This window comes from Danio rerio, chromosome 11 (genome assembly GCF_052040795.2).
Source record: "Danio rerio strain M-AB ecotype USA chromosome 11, GRCz13ab, whole genome shotgun sequence".
NCBI lineage: Eukaryota > Metazoa > Chordata > Actinopteri > Cypriniformes > Danionidae > Danio > Danio rerio.
In genome coordinates, this window is record NC_141031.1 from 6,562,375 (window position 1) to 6,583,290 (window position 20,916).

The 20,916-nt window shown below is 34.9% G+C and overlaps 1 protein-coding gene and 2 long non-coding RNA genes across 4 annotated transcripts in view; 1 reads left to right on the forward strand and 2 right to left on the reverse strand.

The window, feature by feature from the left end:
* ranbp3a (RAN binding protein 3a) overlaps positions 1-20,916 on the forward strand; it is a 1,280,039-nt gene that overhangs the window by 546,773 nt on the left and 712,350 nt on the right. The gene's annotated exons all lie outside the window — the stretch shown is intronic.
* LOC141376524 (uncharacterized) lies at positions 638-9,304 on the reverse strand. The gene is made up of 4 exons (XR_015502323.1): positions 9,049-9,304; positions 7,949-8,339; positions 7,200-7,245; positions 638-4,367 (listed from the first exon to the last, which is right to left on the reverse strand). It is a non-coding gene; the product is annotated as an uncharacterized LOC141376524 (long non-coding RNA).
* The window catches only part of LOC147841646 (uncharacterized), a 43,594-nt gene continuing 34,128 nt past the window's right edge, over positions 11,451-20,916 (reverse strand). The window contains exons 2-16 of the long non-coding RNA XR_015502313.1: positions 19,860-20,096; positions 19,454-19,579; positions 18,217-18,250; positions 18,025-18,054; positions 17,864-17,933; positions 17,510-17,539; positions 17,344-17,413; positions 17,225-17,258; positions 16,990-17,019; positions 16,813-16,882; positions 16,410-16,454; positions 15,297-15,430; positions 15,087-15,218; positions 11,835-12,578; positions 11,451-11,748 (exon numbers count right to left, since the gene is read on the reverse strand). This is a non-coding gene — a long non-coding RNA (uncharacterized LOC147841646). The remainder of the gene's footprint in view (positions 11,749-11,834; positions 12,579-15,086; positions 15,219-15,296; positions 15,431-16,409; positions 16,455-16,812; positions 16,883-16,989; positions 17,020-17,224; positions 17,259-17,343; positions 17,414-17,509; positions 17,540-17,863; positions 17,934-18,024; positions 18,055-18,216; positions 18,251-19,453; positions 19,580-19,859; positions 20,097-20,916) is intronic.

Genomic DNA, 20,916 nt, shown 5'->3' on the forward strand with positions numbered 1-20,916 from the left:
AGATTAAACGCTGATCCCACATAAATGTCACAGCCTTCTAAATTAGTACTGAGCTGAATGCTAAAACAATCATATCTGATATTGTGTTCACTGGGATATTTTTAGCCATAACAACCAAGGGTGCAGTATAACTGAAAAAACAAAAGGAGTGGAAGTTGTTTTTATAAAAAGAAGTACTTTTGTAACTGAATGAAGTTTCACAAACTAATTTCGAGAGGAGCACGTGATATGATTGACTTCAGCTGGCCACTCATCTACACTCATTGGGTAGCCAATCGGATCGATCCAAAGTCACTATAAATAACCTAGCTAAGATATACTCCCTTATTTTCGTTTTCTGAAGAAACCGAGGGGAGCTCTCGAGAACACCTGACCTCGTACTACCCTCACAGGCTTTATGGACCTGGCGGGAGCCCTGGGCTCAACTATCTCCGAGCTCAGGGTTCTCTCCCGGGACAGCATGCCAAACCTGCTAACTTGCTAACAAGTTGTCAAACAGTATCTAAGTGTAAACTCTTTAAATATTCTCATTAATATGACTGTTGTCTTGAGTTAAACTGATACCCATTCTGGGTTCTACACATACAGTTGAAGTCAGAATTATTCGCCCTCCTTTGATTTTTTTTTTTTCTTTTTTAAATATTCAGAATATTAAATTATGTTTAACAGAACAAGGCCATTTTCACAGTATGTCTGATAAAAAAAATCAGAAGAAAGTTCTATTTGTTTTATTTTGGCTAGAATAAAAACAGTTTTAAAATTTTTAAAACTCCTTTTAAGGTCAAAATTATTAGCCCCCTTAAACTATATAGATTGCAGATTTGCGTTACGTCGCCGATTTTGATCCTGCCCCAAAAATCATTTTAAACCCAGAAGATGAAATTAGCCGACAAAAGCTTAAAATTCTCCAGTTTTCCCCACAGTTAAAGCTAACATTGTCCTAACAGATGCTCAGCACACACAAATCTGTTAAAATCTAAAAAAAAAGTACCCGAGGGTTTCTTAAACCTTTAACAAAGAATGGAACTTCAAGGAAACTCGCATGATGTGTTTTTAAATTCGAAAGTACCTAAAACTAGTTTCATAGTATCAGAGCAACAACATAGTTTCCTCATTAACTTTCTCTGGGCATACACAGAAAACAGAGCTGAAAAAGAGAAACGTCTAAAGCATCTGCAGTGAGCCTACACTAATGGAAAGTTAGAACGTGTCATCAAAGAGTACGGGGCTGCCCGTCTATACAACAAAAGCAATTTGGGATGCTTAAAGGTTCAAGAAACCCTCAAGTACTTTTTTTTTGTTTTTTTTTTTTGAGATTTTAACTGATTTGTGTGTGTTGAGCATCACTTAAGACAATGTTAGCACCTGTCAGCTTTAATTGTGGGGAAAACTGGATAATTTTGAGCTTTTGTCGGCTAATTTCATCTTCCGGGTTTAAAAGGATTTTTGGGGTGGAATCAAAATCTGTGACGTAGCGCAAAACTGCAAGTGCATAGCGGAGTTTTCTTATTTGAGAAGACCCTGCTTCTTAATTATTCATGACTGCACATGCTTTCTGAAGGCAAGACAGACCTGCCAAGCTGTGAGACCTTATGTTGATGACTGGGTGAGACTCTGCCGACGGCACGCAGTGTTTAGCTGTTCATGAAGTCTTGTATGTGCTCCGTGACCCACTGGGTGTGTTGCATGTTTTTTCCCCGCAATCCTGTCATCGCCAAATTTTTTTCTGTAATCACAAGTTAATTTAATTTACTTAATTTTAAAATAGAAATAGAATTATGCAAAAGTATTTTAAAGACATATGCACAATGTTTGATTAGTTTTACAATGCTAAAATGTCTGCATGAACACTTTGCATATGCCGGACTTTTGCCCGCTCACGTGCGTAGTGGAAAGCAAATGCAAAAATGTGTGGATATCAATAATGAATATGTGTTTATCAGAAAATGCTTACCGAATGTTTATTAAAATTGCCTTAATATTTAGTTTAGAATACTTATAGTTTTATGTTTTGCCAGTTGTTTTGTATTATAGAACTTAATAATTGATGTTTATGAGTTTCTTTAAACATGCTTTTAGATGATAATTCATGTTTTAATATGGAAATTGTTTATAAAATCCCTCTGCCTTTTCCAGTAATATTTATTTTCATAGATATCGCCATAAAGAGGGATTTGTCTAATTGTGTACGTTCATTTCTGTTGTATCATAAAACGTACAGAACAGTATCATAAGAGGTATTTTCTGTACCATATAAGGTACAACTTTTACAAAGGTACAAAACTGTTCCTTAAGGAACATTGTTTGTACCACGTTGTACCTTTTTTTTTTTTAAAGGTGTGGAGTTATAACCCTGCTGAAAAACAACAACATCAAATGATAATACAGCTTTAACTTTGCATTTGCATATTTAAATTTGGATTATTCATGATTTTAATACAAATTCATACATGACACTAATGTGTAGTGAAATTCTTTTGAAAAGCCGATGTTATAAAGTGTGACGTACTACTCTTCATCTAAAACTACAAGAAAAAAATGTCACACTGCAGGAATTTCAAATGATCTAGTCAAGAATGAATCAACTATTTATTAAGGGGTGGCACTGTGGCTCAGTGGTTAGCACTGTTGCCACACAGCAAGAAAGTCGCTGGTTCAAATCCTGGTTGGATCAGTTGGCATTTCTATGTGGAGTTTGCATGTTCTCCCTGTGTTCTTATAGGTTTCCTCAAGTCCAAAGACATGCGCTACAGGTGAATTGAATAAGCTAAATTAGCCGTAGTGTATGTGTTTGAATGTGAGAGTGTGTATGGGTGTTTCCTAGTGCTGGGTTCTGTCTGGAAGGGCATGTGCTGTGTAAAACATATGCTATATAAGTTGGCGGTTCATTCCGCTGTGGGAACCTCTGATAAAAAAAAGACTTAGCTGAAGGAAAAAAAATGAGAATTTGCTAACTTTTAATTCAAGTGAGCCAAACTTTAACAAAAGATTGCTCTCTGAAAAAGTCATTTTTAAAGTCTTTGTGTAACCTGCATACTTATCATACTTTTTATGTGATAATGCGTTTAAAAAATGAAGCTGTCATGAGGTCAAGTCATGGGGTAACTGTTTAGTTAGAAACAAGACAACCAGGTGCGACTGAATCTAGTAGCTCCCGTTTTTTAAAGAAGACATGCAGCTGTCGTCGTTTAACAGCGTCACTCTGCGAACACACCTGCTGCTGACCACACACACTCACTCACACACACTGATGTCACTGTGTAGGTCAGCAGAAACTCTCAGCTATGACATCATCATACAAGCTTCTCACAGCCTGCAGCACGCGTGTCACTGTAGAAATGCTTGTGAATGATGTCTTGACGCTTTACGTAGTAACTGTCACCAAGAGAGCCAAGAGAGTGACAATTAAAGTGCCATTAAAATAGCTTCCCATCCGCAGTTGTGCATTAATTACTTATCTGTGTGCGTATAGCCAGCCTTGGAGCAAATGTAGTGACAATTAATGTATTGTGTACATAAAAAGATGAACATTTTAAAGTATAATCTTCTTAAAGATCTATTCTAGGCAATTTAATAGACATGCTGCTGATCAAACAGTCTCAAATGTCACCTTGATGTTTGAGTTGTATCAAGGTGTGTTCCTTAAATAAAACACACATATGAGAGGGTCATCATAGCATGTTGCTAAGCTAATGACAGGATATTCTTATAACCCTGCTGAAACAACAACACAACAACAGAAACCATAACAAGATTCTGATAGTTTCCATTACAAATACCAAGATTTTTAAGGTTCCATAGTACAAATCTGGCTGTACCTAGATAGAGTTGAATAATAAGAGTTCAGTACATGCAAATGGGATACTGTAAACCTCAAACATCATTGTTTCCTCATTCTCATTTAAATCCTGTGAGTGTAAAACCCCAGTGAAAACATGCAAATTGGAACCAAACAGACTGTTATGTTGCACATGAAATCATTAATATGTACACACCTGACAAATGTTTTGTCATTGATCCCAGTTGTAAGAGAAACAAATAATAATTTAACTTCTAGTTGATCAGAAAAGTGGCAGAAGGCAGTTTTTTTGGATGAATCATCTGTTGAACTGCATCCCGATCATCACTAATACTGCAGAAGACCTACTGGAACCCGCATGAAGCCAAGATTCTTACAGAAATCAGTCAGGTTTGGTGGGTCATGGTTTGGGGTAACAATCAGTATGTGGGCATGCAAGATATCTGCTGAGTGGATGGCAACATCAATAGGCATTTGTGCTGCCCATTACATTACAAACCACAGAAAAGGGCAAATTCTTGAGCAGGATAGAGCTCCTTCTCATACTTCAGCCTCCACATGAAAGTTCCTGAAAGGAAAGAAAATACTTCAGGATTGGCCAGCCCAGTCACCAGATATGAAAATTATTAAGCATGTCTGGGGTAAAGTGAAGGAGGAGGCATTGAAGATGAGTTCAAAGAATGCTGATGAACTCTGGGAGTCCTGCAAGAACGCTTCCTTTGCCATTACAGATGACTTTAATATTAAGTTATGAGTCATTGCTGAGATGTATGGATGCAGTCCTCCAAGCTCATGGGAGTCATACACAATATTAATTCTTTTTTTCCACTGCAGCATGACTTTATATTCTATAATATGCATTATTTTTGTTAAGTTCCAAGACTTTTGTCTAAGCAAAGTCAGACCTTACTGTCCTAATTAAATCATTAAAAATCAAGGCATGATCATGTTTTATTTTGGTAAAATAAGTGTAATCTAGAGGCCTTTGTCTTTCATATAAGCCACCTCTGATGCCAAATGATCAACTAGAAGTCAAGTTATTTTTTGTTGTTTCTAAAACCTGGATAAGGCAAGACTTTTGTCAGGTAGTGTATGCCATCAGCAGCGTTTGAATGGAATCAATGCTTTCTAGAGAGATTACAGCAGTTATTCCCCACCCTTTATTGTTTTTAAGTGGTTACAAGCTTATGCTAAATTGAGTTTATTTTACATTGTCTGTCTATATCACGTCTTGTGTGTATTGTATATAAGTTTGTCTGTGAAAGTCAGCCACTGACATGAGCTGGAGCATCAGAACAAAGCTTATTATTATTTTCGACCATTCCAAATAAGGTCAAAATGGAGCTTTTCATTTGAAGGGGTCAAATCTGTGTTTATAATCGATCATATAAAATAGTTCTGGATATTTTACTTGCCTAAGCCACATACCTACTATGTAGATAATAGATATTTTTTTGCCACTCTGTGCTTCTTTAACTATTAAACCATTACATTTGAATGGTTTCTAATGTGTTTTGGGGCACAATCCTTAAGGATTCATTGGTTTTAGCATGCCATAAAAGAAGGCGGTATAGGCAATAGAAGGTATATCTTACAGCTTGTCTACACCGGATGTGAACATTGTTGACATAGCACTAAATCCAATGTAGACATTGCTGATCATAATGGCTTGTATTGTCCTTTGTTGTGTTTCACATGTCCGGTGTAGATACAGTGTTAGACAGGATAATCACGCTGCCAAATATTTAGGCCGGTCTTTGTGTCAGGAGCATGCATATGATACGTTGAAAATGCTTTCTAAGTATATGATCTCATTTCTAGCCAAAAAACAATCATATTGATCTTGTTTTAATAAAAAAATACTATGATAGATCATGTTGTGTATGATTATCATGTTTCAAGATAATCTATATTTTTTCTCAGTTAGTAAAGAGACAATTTATGCCCAGCCTTGAATTTTTAGAAATTGGTTGTAACTTTAATAACTTGTGTTGTTGTAAGTGTGACTATCAAAAAGGCCCAATAATCACACTTATTCATATTTTAGCTGCAGTAACCTTTGTAAATTTTGCCCATTAAAAATGCTCAGACACACTTATACTTGTTCTTTAGTGACTGAAAACATTATTTTATGTTTCGCTGCATTAAGCTTCAGTATATTCTGAGTAGCAACAAGTAATAATTTTGCATTGTGACTACTATTATTAGGTTAGATTTAGGTTATGACATCAGGTGACCAAAATTCAATGTCTAGTCAGCATCTAAGGACAACGTTATTTTGACGTCTAATAATGACGTCAAATTACATTGATATTTGGTTGATTTTAGGTTGTGTTGGAAAGTGACCAAAATCCAACGTCTGATAGACATCATAGTGGTAACGTCCACACAAAGCCAAGGTGTAACATGATTAGACGTTGATGTTTGGTTTATTTTAGGTTGGACGTTAAACACTGATGTTGGGTTCTGACGTCAACCTGATTTTCATTTCCAAACCAAACCTAACATCCCCACTACGTTGGAGTAAGCTAGGGTACAATGTCAATATGACGTCATGTTGACGTCCTGAGACTGCAGGGTACTGTCACAAGACAGAATGAGAGTTCTGTTTAGTAAATCAAGTTTTGAGACCTTTTCACACAAATAAGAAAATCATACAGTTTATAAAGCTAATAGCAAGTTAGTTTTAAGATAATTAGACTAAATACATTTCTTGGAATAAGTGTTCTAATACTTCCCCGTGTTCAAATTTACTTCCCTTTTTTATGTTCAGGGTAAAAAAACTGCAGTACAAATGCATCAGATCAATATTTTTTTTCCAAAATTTTCTTCATAAATCTGTTAATCAACCTCACTCCTGATCAAAACTATTAAATTGTTTAGAAAATTACTGGATTTTAACTCTTTAATTGCCAAATTCATAAATTATGTCACTGATTTGGTAAAAAACAAAACAAAACAAAAAAAAACACACGAAATGACGTATTTTTAATATAAAAAGCAATTGTGTTTATCACAACCTTGGACATGTGAACGATAAGTAACAACATTGACTTTGAGGCATTGTAGGTTTTTTGTGCAGCATAAGATTTTCATTTTTTCTCACTAATTTACTGTTGGTGGCTGTTTTTGCCCCATTGACTTTCATTATAACCCCATTTTTATTACAAAACCATGACAACACCATATAATCATACATTTTTTTTATTGTTGGTGGTTTCCCTGTTTGCAAGAGGTAAAATTGTGACTTTTTACTATTGATAATCAGTTGGCACTATTACCCTTTTTGATAAGCCTGTGCAAAAAAAATTGTTTTTGGATTTTTTATGAAGTATAACATCACATTAAAGTGTGTGTGTGTGTCTGTAAGAGTATGAAAATTTGGCCTTTGCGCACTTACCTTAATGTGTCTGAGAAAATCTAAATATGCACCTCAGCTCTCAGAACTACATGGAGTAAACAAAAACAAAGACTGTGTATTTATGCTCTGGCTGCCTTTAATGTTGAGAAGGACAGACCAAACAAAAACAAGGTAAATGGATTTGCATGCCATTATGCGAGTCATTTGCTGGTGAGAAGAGCAGCAAGCAACATAAGAAAGGGGTATACTTGTACTAAGCCTTTTCCCAAAATATGTTTCATTCTGCTAGTTATGGCCTAATTAAGACTCAAAACCACCCCAGAGTGGATGGAAACATCCCCAAATGTACATAAGGGTTAAGATGGTTTTTCTTTGCTAAAGCATTGATACATTTTCTTATTTCATATATACATGTCTTACTGCACTGGCAGATAATTTGACTTGCTTGTATCTTCTTAAATCAATCATGCATTTCTCAAATGTATGGTTATTTTTGATGTGTATTAACCAAATTGAGTGTGAAATACAGACTCCACTTTAATCCAGTGCAAGCTAAATGTTTATTCTGCTGTTAAATCAGTTTACAGATTGTAGCACTCCTTTTGTTTAACAGATCAGCTATTCCACTAAAATCCTTCCAAAGTATAATCAAATTATCCTGGCGTGCAGGCAGATATTAATCAGAAACACAGTATTTCCCCTGAATGAAGTACAGACATTCTGTTCTAGGGTCAGCTGTGAGGAACATGGACTCCTGGTTATACAAACTACACAAATATGAATCTTACAGGAGGTAAGTCATGGTCTGCTTGCCCAGACGGGTGTGCTTAAGTGTGCAGGATGTTTCAGAACGATGATAAAGAGTGAAAGATGTTCAAATGACTTTTAACTGAGGTCTATGCCGTTTCTGAACCTCTGACTCAACTGGCAGGTCAACCGTTCCCTGTGGAAATAGTCTCATATAAGCCTCAAAGCTATGCATTCACTAGAAAGACCATTTGCAAAAATATTTGCATGGGTTTGCATGGTTTAAGACAGTCTGAAGGAAGCACCGCCCTTGTGTGTAATTTTCTCAGTCTGTCTGTGTGTCTCCTTCCAGTCTCCCAGACTGTAGCTCAGCCCTGCGTCTTAGTTAACGTCTCTGTCTCTGTCTCTTCCGTGCTTGCACACGCCTGTCCGCTGAGAAAAACAGTACGAGAGAAAAGTGAAAGAAGTGCTGGGTAGAGGGGAGAGAGAAAGTTCATCAGTCAGCAGTGACTCACTGAGGGAAAACCCTGACTTGTATGCCAAGACGTCTGACAGGCTAGACTTTCCAAATGGAGTAAACAGGTCTCGGTTAAAAAAAAAAAAAAAAGGAACCCTGTTTAGATGCTAACGTTAATGGCTGTCTGATCTTTCTTCCTCATGGTCACGACCCTACAGGCAGACTGTTAATGAATTTCAGACATGACTTCCTGTATTTCAGACATCAGATCAGCATCTGTGTTGGCCTGTATTGATTTCAACTGTCCAGCAACACATAGTTGTTTTGCAATACAGTTGTCAAGTGCTAGATCATGGTGGTTTGTTGCATTTTCCACAATGTAGCACACTGAACCAGCATGCAAGCATGATTAAAAAAACTGAGACCAAAACCTGGACTAGTTGGATTAATTCACCTAAAAATGTAAATGTTGTTATTATCTCACCGACTTGTTCAAAACCACCTTCGTTCATCTTTGGAATAGCCTACAAATTAGGATATTTTAGGTGAAAGGTGATGATCTCCCTCATCCTCAATAGACAGCAGAGGTCCCAAAGTCCAGAAAGGTACCAAAAACATCAACAAAACAGTCCATGTATCTTCAGTAATACAATCGGATAATTTTAACACTACATTTATGCATACCTGCCAACACTAGCTTTTTTCCTGGGAGTATCCCGTATTTCAGACCCATATCTTCCGCCACCTTCCTGTTTTGTTATTTCTCCCAGAAAACTCCTGTAATTTCACTCTGCCCCTGGACCTCAGCTTATTTGGTACAGTCTGTAACACCCCCAGGTTGCCAACTTTGGTAGTATCTGATCGCAGCGGCTCCTGAAGCCCAGTCCACAGTACAGTTACTAACACCACAGTACGCCCCCCCACCTCCCCAACCCCTCCCTCCACAGGTCTCCCGAAATTTCTAAGATTAATGTTGGCAGGTATGCATTTATGCGCACATTAACCCAAAATAACGAATTTATTCGAAGAACAGAACAGTCTGTTCTTCTGTGTCCAAATATGGTGCACATTCACATATCGTGCTTAATCGCATCTCTGATATATTACTTTGTATACATCTGTGCACATAGTGCCCGTGAAGGTGCGCAATATACTGACACTGAAGAGAATAAAACACTGTTGAATAAAGTCATTCTTTTTTATGTGTACAGAAATGTGTTCTCGTAGCTTGATTATATTTTAATTGATCCACGTGGTCCACTACGATATCGTATTTTAATCTTTAGTTGATGTGTATTGTAGCTGTGTGAACATAAACAATATCTCTAAATGTAATGTGCTCAAAGTTCAAAGCTTTTACAAAGTTAGCTTAGCAAAGTCTACAGTGAACAATGTTTGGGGACTACAAAAAGTACATCCGGGTTAGTGAGATCGAAAATGCTTCAGTTTACGCACATTCACCACGCACTTACATCCTGCGCAGCGAAGGGACGTGGCAAGAGGTGCTGTAATGCTGTAATGTAGCAGAGAAAGCTAAACTGCCGTCCAAACGCTGCTATTTCCTCAGAGCTTCTTCTGTTTCTGTATTCGAGCTTCCAAAGGACACGACACAAAAGGAGAAGTACTTACAGTTTCATTTTAATTATTTTCCATAGAATTTGAAAAATATTTATAGCTAGCATTTGACAAAGGATAGCTTCCAGAATCTCTCCCAGTTCAATGCTGCATTTGGCTAAAAACTTCTCCAACTGATAAAGTTGTGGATTGTGAGTAACAACCTGTAAGCATTTTTATTTGATAAAATTGATCAATTACGTGCACAGTTTCTAGCGTTAACAGCAGGACTTCATTTGTGCCGGAACAACCTCTAAAATTCTGAATAATTTTAACCCCCCCCCCCCCCCCCCTAGCATTATGGTACGTCTGTGAAACCCCTTAGTCGCCAACATTGGTATAGGATCCGATCACAGCAATCGCCTGAAACACGCTTCATAGTACAGTTATTTTCACCACTGTAAACAGTGTCTCCCCGATTTTCTGGGACGAATGTTGGCAGGCATGCCCTCCCCGCTCTTCACTTTCGGCCGCAAAAACAACCGAACCTCTAGTACCTTTCAGACATGAAGTCAGGAACCTTGCTGTCTATGGAGGATAAGGGAGCTCTCAGATATCATCTAAAATATTTTATTCTGTGTTCTGAGGATTAACAAAGGTCTCAGGGGTTTGGAACATTATGAGGGTGAGTAATAATAGAATAATTAACAGAATTGAAACTTATATGTGAACTATGCTTTTAACTGATCTCATAAGTCACATTGGTATGCTGGTTTTAGAAGAATTATAATTATTTTTAAGCAGGAAAATTAGGAATTGTTGAGTTATTTATTTGCAAATGTTTGCACCACCATCTGATTTGAATGGTTCCTTTAGTGAAATGGGGTGGTAAACAACAGTATTGCACAGTCTGGGCAAATAAACTATCCTGGCACACTTTGTTTGTTGTGTAGCCCTCCTTTAGAAAACACATCAAAGGTCATCTTACTCTAGCAATGTCAGGAATTTGCACAGTAATTTTCGAAGGTAACCACCTGCAGCATTAAAAGAGAAAGCACATATTACAAGAGATTCATCACCTCTTACAAACAGAGCCAGCAGTTTGTGCTGGGGCACAGTGCTCTGAATAGTGACTCATCAGCTTTATTGCAGCTATTTTCATCAAAGGAACATGCACTTTTGGCTCCACTCTTGTAATATTTGGAAATATTTGGCAATGCAAGCTGAGTTAAACAAGAATAAAAGCAAGCTTACTGTTTGTAATAACTGCTCAGAGCAATAAAATTAATCATTCGCACAGCACAGAGCCACAAGCGAAAGTCACATTTCATGAGAGGTTTATGATATCATAAAGGAGCTATCGTAAAGGATGACACTCAACAACCAGGATTTCATGCCAGGATCTCTTGGTTTTACTTAAGATCATTCCCTAATGAGATCCTTTCATCTTGAAAGTGCAGACTTTGTGTTCTTAATTTGTGAAGATCTTTATCAAGAGTGATTAGGTAGGAATTATTGCTAATTTGCCCTCAGTCATTACATGCTACACTCTAAAAAAAAATTCCGTAAAAAAACGGTAAAATGTACTGGCAGCTCATTACACAAATATTTTACCGTAAATTAAAAACGGAAAACTTCTGTTAATTGACAGTGTGTCCACATTAAAAAAACTAAAAAATATCAGTTTTTTGACGGTTAAACTACTGTAAAATAACGAACCATTTTATAGTAATTTAAGGGTTTTCTATATAAAAAAACGGTTATTTTCTGTGTTTTTAAGGGTATACCAACAGTAAAAAAGCGGAACTATTTTGTGTTTTAATAGTATACCTACTGTAAAAAAACAGACAGATTCTGTGTTTTAATAGTATACCTACTGTAAAAAAACAGACAGATTCTGTGTTTTAATTGTATACCTACTGTAAAAAAACAGACAGATTCTGTGTTTTAATAGTATACCTACTGTAAAAAAACAGACAGATTCTGTGTTTTAATTGTATACCTACTGTAAAAAAACAGACAGATTCTGTGTTTTAATAGTATACCTACTGTAAAAAAACAGACAGATTCTGTGTTTTAATTGTATACCTACTGTAAAAAGAGGACTTTTTTGTTTTTTAATAGTATATATACAGTGAAAAAATGAACAGATTCTTTGTTTTAATGGGATACCTACTGTAAAAAAAATATTATTTTACTAATTTAATGCTCTTCAAGCAGCATAGAAATAGCAGTTGGTAAGGATAAACCTATACATATGGGAAATACACTACTAATGGTTTACCATAGTAAAACAAAACATGTATTCCATACTGTATGTGTAGAGAAGCAGTAAATAGTTTGTTATCTGTGAACTTACAATGATTAGTACAAAAACAACTTTGCAATTAAAACAGATTCTTTAATGAATACAAATCATTTGAATTCCAAATAGCTAGTTATACACACAATAAATACATATTGACATGTGAATCACACAGTGAGAAGTCTTGGCAAATAATCTCAAAGCAAATTAGTTTTAAATGTTAGCTTTAAGATAATTGAGGACAAGTGGGCAAATTACAAGTACTTTACATTAAGAAACCAGGTTAACTGCAAGATGGCAGGAAACAGACGATACAACTGGGTCTTCTTCCGCTCCAATACTGATACTTCAATGGCTGTAAAAAAAAAACAAAAAAAAAAACATTACTAATGACATTTCACTTACAACTGGGGTAATTCCTTGCATGTCAATAGTTTACACAAATGGAAGTTTTATCATCATCTTCTTGTCTCACTCTTGTCATTTCAAGCCTGTCTGACTGACATACTTCAACAGAACAAAATAGGAGAAATAGGAGCAACATTCTTTAAAATATGATATTTTGTGTTTTGCAGAGGAAACAAAGTCATACAGGTTTAAAATGTCAAGAGAGTAGGTAAATTATGAATGATCAATTATTCAGTTTTGGGTGAGAAATCACTTTAAGATTTTTCAAAATAAAGTGTAGGTACTTTTGACAATATTTGGAACAATAATGCAAGAGAGAAACAGTAATATAAACAAACTATGCTGGTAACACTATAATAACTACGGGCTATGATTCATTTATGAAGCATTAGCAAATAGTGAATTCATTATCTGTTAAGCATTAACTCTACATTAATAGATGTTAGCAGTTGGTTATAAATACAGCTACAAAATTTGCTACAGCTACAGTTTAATAATTTTGTTATCAAACTTAAATGATTGATTTTACATTACTATTTATAGATAAAAAAAAAAAAAAAAAAAAAAAAATATATATATATATATATATATATATATATATATATATATATATATATATATATATAATATTATATTTAATATTGCATTATTTACAAAATTTCTTCCAGTTGTGGCCTAATCTAAAGTGAGGATTATTTATGATTTATAAATCCTTATAAACGACAGTTTAAGGCTCAGTATCAAATGAACAATAAATCATTACAGTCTTATCTAAAAAATGTAATTACTGTAAATATGAAACCTTGCTGAATAGCAGGAGTGCCAAAATATAACATAAAACTGGATAAAACAACAATAAAATAATTTAATGATATATTACGATGCAACATTTCAATGTTATTTAGCTATGTTTAAACTGTACAGTAATTTTATTTTAGATAAGATTTATTTTTCATTTAATACAATAAAATGAATTTCATTTTTAGAATATAACTGAATCTTTAATTGTGATTTATAAGGCGATTTACAAAGCATAAACAATCCTCACTTTAGGCTACAAAACTGGATGAAGTTAACAAAAGCACTTATTAAAATAAGTATTGTATATACTTTATATACTTATTTTTTATACTTTATATACAAGTATAACAATTACTATTCATTCATGTATTTTCCTTCAGCTTAGTGTGTGCTCATACTATGTATAGTTGCCTTGAACCAGGCCGAAGCACTCTTGTCCTCCCTCCCGTCTCCCCTGACGTCCCGCACTCACATTGCATTCGAGCCTGAGCACTCTTACATCATCGATGATGCGCTGTTTAGTTTAGGAAGTGCTCTCAGCACGGAGGAGAATTCTTTAGTTATATTGTTTTAGTCGTTTGGGATGCAGTAACACGCTGTCAAGAATTTCGCCGAACAGATCAGCCACTTTTGATGTTAATAAACAATCATAAACTCCTTGTGCTGCAGGAATAGGAGGTTTGCTAAAGGCACAGCTGTGGTGCAGTAAGGGGTTTGCGTTCATTGAACAGTAATAGTGGTTAATTTATCCAAATCAAAGTCCCTTGCAAACTGTCATAGATTAAAGACACAAACCCCTCACTGCACAACAGCTGCACCTTTAGCAAACCTCCTAGTACCTGCAGCACGTTGACTTTGATTGTTTATGAGCGTCAAAAGTGGCTGATCTGTTCGGTGAAATATTTGACTGCGTGTCACTGCATATTGAACAACTAAAACGATATAACAATATAAAGAAATCTCCACTGTGCTGAGTGAGAGCACTTGTTAAACTGAACAGTGCGTTATTGATGATGTAAGCATGCTCAGGCTCGAATGCAATGTGAGTGCGGGTCGTCGGGGGAGACAAGCATGCTTCCAGTTTCAAGGCAACTGTGCATAGCATGAGTACGCCCTTGGAAACACCCATACACACATTAACAAACACACTCATACATAACAGCCAATTAAGTTAATCAATTTCCCTATAGCTTATGTCTTTGGACTGTGGGGGAAACCGGAGCACCCGGAGGTCTTCTTGCTGTGAGGCAACAGTGCTAGCCACTGAGCCACTGTGCTGCCCAACTATTACTATATGCCTGAATAATAAGATATATAAATGTTAGTTTAAATAGTTTATTAACCATTTACTTACACATTCTGAATGATTAGAAAAAAAATACACCAACTATTCTTAAATTACTGGTTTGTAAATAATGCTATACTAAATTTAGTAATGAAAAATTAATCATTAACAAAATATAAAAACAAAATCATTAAGCACATTATAGATGTGCTTATAAGTCAAGATTACAGCATTTGCAGCTGTAGTTATAAACTGTATACTAAGGTCTGTTAATGTAGAGTTAAAGCTTAACAGAACTTTTTGCTAATGCTTAATAAATTAATCAATAGTGTTTAGTTATTATAAAGTATTACCGGTTTGCTTAATTACCTTTAAATCTTCCAAGGATTCTGAAAGTCTTTCTGGTCTGACAGGAATCGAAGGAGTTTAGATGGTATGTTTCTGCTTGGTGCACTTTTTTCTGCTATGGACCTACATTCTGGATAGTTACTCAGCATGCTCCTGTTGTAAATACAACAAACATGTATCAACTTACTTGTCTTATAAAAATGAAATAAACTTAAAAATGTAAAAACATACCTTCATATAAACTCCAGAGTCAGGGCTGCTTCCTTAGGCTACATAATGTTTAGCACATAAGAGACTAAACATGTAGCTCACCACAATTAGGGGACAGCTCAATGATCTTGTTATTGTGACTGTGGACTCTTCTTCTGAAAAAAAGAAAAGAAAAGTGAGTTGTGTGTTGGGTCTGGTACACGTCCACATGGAAAGAACCTATATAAACATATGGTTTAATATAGGTTTTGATTTAGGTTTTTGAAATATGTGACAAATATAAAATTGGCTGTTTTCCTATATTACATGTACATATATGGGTACATATATGCACACCTATATGTTAAATTATTAATATTATTAATAATATTATAAATATTATAATTATTATGTAAAATTATTCAAATACATGTCTGCTACATAATTTAAAAGAAATTAAAAAATATATATTTACTTAATCAAATATTACAAGAAATAATTATAGTGCAAGAACAAAAATAAGGCAAAAAAAAAAAAACAATAAAGGAAAGAAAAAAAATGTAAAAAAATTATAAACCATTTTGTTTTACATTTCTTTCTTTTCCACTATCTTAATACAAGAAAGAATTGACCTTGAAAATGTTTCAGGAAAACGTGTAGACATCATAGCTTTCCATCTCCTCTCACTTATTTGCCATAGTTAAATTCCATAACATGCCAATAACATGTGATACAAAATTCAAGTGGCACATACATAAGTTTTTCGCATTTTTTAAGTTAGTTCTTACCCAGAGAGCCAACCTACGTTAAATTAACATTGAATAAATGTTAAAACATCAATCAAACTATCATTGAAACAACGTTAAAAAGTCACCACTGATTTTTAGGCAGTTTTCCACCCTGAAATAATGGTAATTCTATGATAATAAATAGACAAAACTGTCCCAAAATCAGCATTTATTCAACCAAAATTAAATCTTATTTTTTTACAATGAACCCAACATTAAATAAAATGTTAAATCAACCACACTATCATACAATTAATGTTGAAATTTAAAGTAGATTTTTAGCCAGTTTTGCATCCTGAAATAAAGTTATTACAATGACGCTAAATAGATTAAACGGTCACAAAATCAGCATGAAGGCCTGGCTCACCATCAAGATGCCCACATTGAAATTGTCTCTCTCATCATCAGGTGGCTAAGAGAGAAAAGAAAAGAGATTCAGCAGTGGACCAGTTATTTCCTTATCACTTTAAACAGACATTACCAAAATAAAGAACTTGTAACATTTCAAATGATGCAAAAATAAATAATAATAATAATAAATAACTGCTTGGTTCATTTAACAGATTACAGTAGCAGCTTAAAAAACCCAGATAAAACACCCACATCAACCCAGTACTTTTTAGTTTGAATACATGTTAACAAAATTCAAAACTTACTGAAGCAAAATGTGTTCATGTAAACACTTAGTAAAAATATAGGTACAAGTAATTGGTTTGCCAAATAATAAAAATAAAAGCATCAATATCAAACAAAAACCCTGACCATTTTACCTCTTAAACTTGGAAGTTTACTGTCATCCCCTGTATTAGGTACAGATGGTCCAGCACAACTGCCTGAGTTCTGAAAGAGCAAAGACATTCTTGGTAAAATGACAATAGATGCAATGCTAAATATAAATCATTTTTTATTTTAATTTTTTGTATTATTTATAAAAATGCAGTACTGACCAGTCAGCATCAATTTTTACACCAACACACCTACAACAAAAATAACACTCATTCAGTTTGAAACATGCAGCACATAGTCTACTTTTATACTTTACAAACTTTGTGGATAATAAAAAAAAATGAAAACATTTAAAACCCCAGCTGTATTTTATTTCATTTGTCCATATTAATTCAAATTCAGTTTGGATTGAATGTAAGATTTAAGATTTTTATTTAGATTGCTGTGAAAATGTACCTGTACCTTGTACTTATAACCAAAATTACAGAACCTGGAAATCAACAAAGCAAAATATCAGTGAACCTTATATGTACAAAACACTTAAAACCAAACAGAAAAAACGCTGAACATTTTACCTCTTAAACTTCAAAGTTTACCGTCATCTCCTGTATAAGGTACAGAGGGTCCAGCACAAATGCCTGAGTTCTGAAAGAGCAAACACATTCTTGGTAAAATTATAATAGATGCAATGCTAAATATAAATCATTGTTTATTTTTTTGGTTAAAAAATGCAGTACTGACCAGTCAGCATCACTTTTTACACCAACACACCTACAACAAAAATAACACTCATTCAGTTTGAAACACGCAGCATGTAGTCTACTTTTAAACTTTAAACTTTGTAAATAACAAAAAAATGAAAACATTTAAAATCCCAGGTGTATTTTATTTAATTTGTCCATATTAATTCAAATTCAGTTTGGATTGAATGTAAGATTTAAGATTTTAATTTAGATTGCTGTGAAATTGTACCTGTACCTTGTACTTATAACTAAAATGACAACATAAACATAAAGCAAATCTTATATCATATATCAGTGAACCTTATATCTACAAAACACTCAAAATCAAACAGAAAAACCCTGAACATTTTACCTCTTAAACTTGAAAGTTTACAGTCATCTCCTGTATAAGGTACAGAGGGTCCAGCACAACTGCCTGAGTTCTGAAAGAGCAAACACATTCTTGGTAAAATGACAATAGATGCAATGCTAAATATAAATCATTATTGTTATGGTTAAAAATGCAGTACTAACCAGTCAGCATCAATTTTTACACCAACACACCTACAACAAAAATAACACTCATTCAGTTTGAGACAGTCTACATTTAGACTTCACAAACGTTGTGAATAATAAAAAAATGAAAACATTTAAAATCCCAGGTGTATTTTATTTCATTTGTCCGTATTAATTCAAATTCAGTTTGGATTGAATCTAAGAATTTACCTGTAACATGTACTTATAACCAAAATGAAAGAACCTGAAAGTCAACAAAGCAAAATATCAGTGAACCTTATTTGTGCAAATAAAACTCACTTAAAATCTACATAAAAAGATTTCATTTGCGATAACACCATGTGTAGTTCACTCTATTATCAAGGTTTCATTAAAATAAAACTCCTGATCTCCTAATAGTAAAGAAAGTATTGTTTGCTATAATGAATCGAACTGACAATTAGTTTGAAGAATTTTAAGACTGTGGAAGAACAACTCTTTATATCTTCATATTAGCTGCCCTTGAGGTTCTTAAAAGTGAATAAATAAATATCAATGACAGTTCAACTCGACTACAACAAACATTTAATTGTGTGCTTTAAGGTACACGTTGTATTTGAGGCCGAAAACGCATGACAGTGTAAACACTATAAATACTTTTAAATGTCACACACGTACTGTATCACTCTGTTATCTCTGTACACACAAACACGCGTCGCGAAATGCGGAAGTTTTTTTTTTCGTTCCATTTGGCGAGCGTTGTTAAATTCCATAACACTCTCATCAGTTCTTGCTTCTTATTTGCGTCTATTACCCCAGTTTGTCACGCGGGATGAATGAAATGTTCATGAGTTAAAGTGAAACTGCCGAACTGCAGTTAAAGTCAGGCATCCTGCTGATTTGATTCATAAGGGCACTTGTTTGTCAGACGGCTCACCGGTCAGGTATACATCCGCGCTAAAATATCAAAGTATGAAAGTCACCCAGCTCCCAACCCAACGTTGAGAATAGATTAACGGCGATATATATATTTTTTTATCGCGCGATAAGTCTCGCGTTAACGCAGCACGTTAATGCTGATAACGGCCCACCACTAATAATAACTTTACGAGTGTGTATTTCCCCTCATACCGAGTTACAAATGCCTCCAATTCACGCGAGTCTAACTTTTATAACTTACTTAAAAACCAGCAAAGCTGTTCCACTGAAACTCGGTCACACAGCCTTAATACGTCGGTCAAACTAAAGCTAACATTTGATAACGTCAGTAAAAATATGAAATTAGTCATTAATATGCAAACAAACACAGACGGTCAGGTACGAGCGTTTGAAACACGTTAACGTTAGTGTTCATTAAAGGGAACGTATATCAACCAAACTACACAGTGACACAAACTTTGAATGCTATCCCTTGTTCAATGCACTGTACAAAGAAAACATTTATATTTCTATAAAATAATTAACATACCTTTTACACTCTTACAGACAAACTGACGTTTACCGTTAATCCAGTCAGGTGCAGAGGGAGTGAGTGGGTGATTGGACGTCACGCCACTTCCCGCGCACGGCAGTTTAGAAAAATACGGACAAACAACTGTAAATGAACAGATATGATATTTAATGATGAGAAAAACGCATAAAAAGGTAAAAAATCATTAGGTAAATGCTTGTTTAAATTACATTTAACCACTCATAGCTCAGTTTGATCTTAATGAAATAAAGTCTGATCTTATTAACAATATTAAACGTAATTCACTGCTGTACTTTCCATGGGCGCTTCATAAAAGACAAAAATCATTTTAAATAACGATAAAAAGGTAATAAAGCAGTCTTTTAACTAAAATATTGTTATATGTTTTATTAATCGTACTTACCATGGAAAAAACAGAGGAAGAAATATGTCCCGGTGTCCATCAAACGCTGTCTGAGCTGCGATCCCCTTCCCACAATGCAATTCGAAAATGTATATAAACGGAAAAACACCCGTAATACGTGTATACGGAAAAAATCTGTTAAAATATACAGTCATTTAACTGTTATTTTACAGATTTTTTTTACAGTGTATCAATTCATTATATTGTGCTTAAAACATTTTAGATCTGAATGCATCTCTATTGAACGTCGACCACATGTGATAAGACACGTCTTGATCTTCAAGAGTGACAAAAAGTGATCTCTTCTGCTGAGACTTTAAAGGATTTTCTGATGTGGTAAATGATAAGTGAGCGAATTATTTAATTGCACTTAATTCTTTACACTTCAAGGTGGCTAAAAAGTTCCTACTTTGGATTCTGTCCATAAAATTCACCCTTCCTGTCTATCTCAAATAAGTTCCAAATGTGAGACTTTGTTATATGCCGCACATAAACCTCTTTGCAAATGCAAGTTGTAGATTTCAGTACACAGCTGAGAAACTGCAAACCCTTGAGAGCCTACTTTAAATTGCAATTCATAAATCAGTCACTGAAATGCTCCTTCCGAGATCCGGATTCTGAAAGGATCTGACTAATAACGTGCACAGGGGACTCGTAGCTTCTTATCAAACTCCTCATCTAACTGTCTGCTGGTTACACCCAGCCTTGAAGTGCAGCCAGGACCCTCAAAGACTATTGCAAAACACTTACCAGCATGGGCTGTTTAGCTGGCAAATAATAAAAAAACAAACTCGTATTCTCAGTTCGGTTTCTAAGTAGACATCACAAGAACCCTTTGAAATGAAAGGAATGACAGATAGAAGTTGTCACTGAGTCATGTTTGTGAATATTCAGAGTGCAGCTGGTGCGCGTGAGTAATTTAGTGTCGGGCGAGACTATGCCTGTGAAGAGAATATGTTCAAAGAAGCATGAAAGGGAGACCCCGGTAAGTTTCCCTCTGGTTTCCTGTAAGCACCAGGTGTGAGTCACGTGAGAGTCACATGTCTGGGTTTGGATA